General features: G+C 38.2%; 1 protein-coding gene across 4 annotated transcripts in view; it reads right to left on the bottom strand.

The window, feature by feature from the left end:
* LOC106879863 (dual 3',5'-cyclic-AMP and -GMP phosphodiesterase 11) overlaps positions 1-3,107 on the bottom strand; it is a 237,486-nt gene that overhangs the window by 41,275 nt on the left and 193,104 nt on the right. The window lies entirely within an intron of this gene.

Raw genomic sequence — 3,107 nt, 5'->3', positions numbered from 1 at the left:
ATATATATATATATATATATATATATATACATATATATATATACATACATATATATATATACACACATATATATATATACACACATATATATATACACACACATATATATATATACACACACACATATATATATATATATATGTATATATATATATATATATATATAAAATGATGATTGATATATATATATATATATATATCAATCATCATTTTACATCCATTGTCCATGGTTTACAAGGTTCAAACGGATCTGAACTGTCTCACTCTTGGCTTCATTTCTACAACTAGATGCCATTTCCAACACTACCCACTTTCAAGTATTCTGGGTGTATTTTTCATGGCACCAGCACTGTAGAGGTTGTCTTGCCCATAGCAAAACTAAATAGTGCACCGAAATCCTGTTGTCTGCTCAGTTTATTTTGAAAATAATGAAGAATTGTCGAATAGCTTATTATTATATTTGGTGCTGGTTGTACATAAAAAGCACCATACGAGCATGGCTGATGCCACTGCCGCCTGACTGGCATGTCAAGAGCATCATTTGAGTGTGGCCAATTCCAGTACCACCTGACTGGCTCCTGTGCCAGTGGCACATTAAATGCACCCACTACACTGTCGAAGTGGTTGGCATTAGGAAGGGTGTCCAGCTGTAGAAACATTGCCAAATCAGACTGGAACCTGGTGCAGCCTCCCAGTTTGCCAGTTCTCAGTCAAACCATCCAACCCATACCAGCATGGAAAGCAGATACTAAAGGCTGATGATGATGATGATGATACACACACACACACACACACACATATTACACTCTCAGAGTGGTTAGCATTAGGAAGGGCATCCAGCCATAGAAACCATGCCAAATCAAACTGGAGTCTGCTGCAGCCCCTCAGCTGACCAGCTCTAGTCAAACCATCCAGCCCATGCCAGTATGGACAACAGACATTAAATGATGATGATGATGATATGTGTGAGTGTAGTAAGAAGCTTGCTTCCCAACCACATGGTTCCGGGTTCAGTCCCATTGCATGGCACCTTGGGCAAGTATCTTCTAGTATAGCCTCGGGCGGACCAAAGCCTTGAGAGTGGATTTGGTAGACAGAAACTGAAAGAAGCCCATTGTGTGTGTGTGTGTGATTGTCCCCCCATCATCGCTTGACAACCGATGTTGGTGTGTTTACGTCTCTGCAACTCAGTGGTTTAGCAAAAGTGACCAATAGAATAAGTACTAGGTTTACAAAGAATAAGTCCTGAGGTCGATTTGTTCGACTAGAGGCAATGCTCCAGCATGGCTGCAGTGAAAATGACTGAAACAAGTAAAAGAATGAAAGAAAATAGTGAGAGAGAGCTATAGAGACAGACAAACAGAAATACGAGGTGCTTCCACATACTTTCCGTCTCCCAAATTCATACACAAGACACCGGTTAGCTGGAGGCTATAGCAGAAGATGCTTGCCCCACATGCTGCACAGTGGGATTGAACCCAAACCACCCGGTTGCAATGCAAGCTTCTTAACCACACAGCCAAGCCCACACTTACAGCAGTAAATTTTCTAGTGTTGAAGTCATTACGAACCATTTTATATCATCTCGCTTGCCAAACAAACAAAGGCTATTAAGAGAAAATCCAGTCATGAAAACTCAAAACATTTTACAACTTTACAACTGCTGCAGTGAAATAGGTAAGAGGAGGTAATTAGAATGCAAGTAGCGCAACAGACTGTACAAATGTGTGTGGGGGGGAGCAGGAAGTAAACAGTTAATTTATATTCGTGCCAATATGCCAAAAAAAAAAAAAATATATATATATTAAAAAATTCTTAATTATATAAAATAAGGAAAGCTGCCACAGGATGCTTAAGGTATTTTTGAGAGTTAAGTATATTATTATTATTATTGTTGTTGTTGTTGTTGATGTACAAGGCGGCGAGCTGGCAGAATTGTTAGCACACCAGGCGAAATGCTTAGCGGTATGTCGTCTGTCTTTATATTCTGAGTTCAAATTCTGCCGAGGTCAACTTTGCTTTTCATCCTTTCGGGGTCGATAAATTAAGTATCAGTTACGCAATAGGGTTGATCTAATCAACTTAATCCTTTTGTCTGTCCTTGTTTGTCCCTTCTATGTTTAGCCCCTTGTGGGCAATAAAGAAATAAGAGTTGTTAGCATGCCAGGCGAAATGCTTAGCAGTATGTTGTCTGTCCTTATGTTCTGAGTTCAACTTTACCCTTTATCCTTTCAGGGTTGATATTTTAAGTACCAGTGAAATACTGGGGTTGGTGTAATTGACTAATCCCCTCCCCAAAATTTCAGGCCTTGTGCTTTTAGTAGAAAGGATTATTATTGTTATTATTATCATCATTATTATTATTGAAGGCAACAAGCTGGCAGAATCATTAGCACGCTGGATGAAATGCTTAGCGATGTTTCATCTGCCACTACATTCTGAGATCAAATGCCACCAAGGTCAACTTTGCTATTCATCCTTTCACACTTGATAAATTAAGTACCAGTAAAACACTGGGGTCAATGTAATCAATTCATACCCACCCCCAAAAATGGCTGCCCTTGAGGCAAAATTTGAAACCATTATTATTATTATTATTATTATTATTATTATTATTATTATTACTCTTGAAGGCAGCGAGCTGGCAGAATCGTAAGCACGCTGGACGAAATGCTTAGTGGTATTTCACCCATCACTGCATTCTGAGTTCAAATTCTGCCGAGGTCAACTTTACCTTTCATCCTTTTGGGGTGGATAAAACCAGTTGAACATTGGGATTGATGTAATCGACCCATACCCACCACCCCCAAACTGCCCTAGTGGCAAAAATTTGAAATAACAATAATAATAATAATAATTATTATTATTATCTAAAAACAAATGTGCATAATAAAACAACTAAATATAACTTCGTCAGTTTTATTACTACACTTAAATGAACAATAAAATAACTGACGAATGGACAGGAGCAGTTTCTTTTTTTCAATTTTTGGCGGTGGTGAAGCTTTACTGTGATGGCGCCAGAAATCGCATCAAAACAAAACAAGGAATGTTTACACACCAGAACAGCAGTTGGTATGAATACTACATGTTTATGTATAAATGA

This window comes from Octopus bimaculoides, chromosome 3, assembly GCF_001194135.2.
Source record: "Octopus bimaculoides isolate UCB-OBI-ISO-001 chromosome 3, ASM119413v2, whole genome shotgun sequence".
Taxonomy (NCBI): Eukaryota; Metazoa; Mollusca; class Cephalopoda; order Octopoda; family Octopodidae; genus Octopus; species Octopus bimaculoides.
This window is presented reverse-complemented; position numbering and strand designations above follow the sequence as displayed.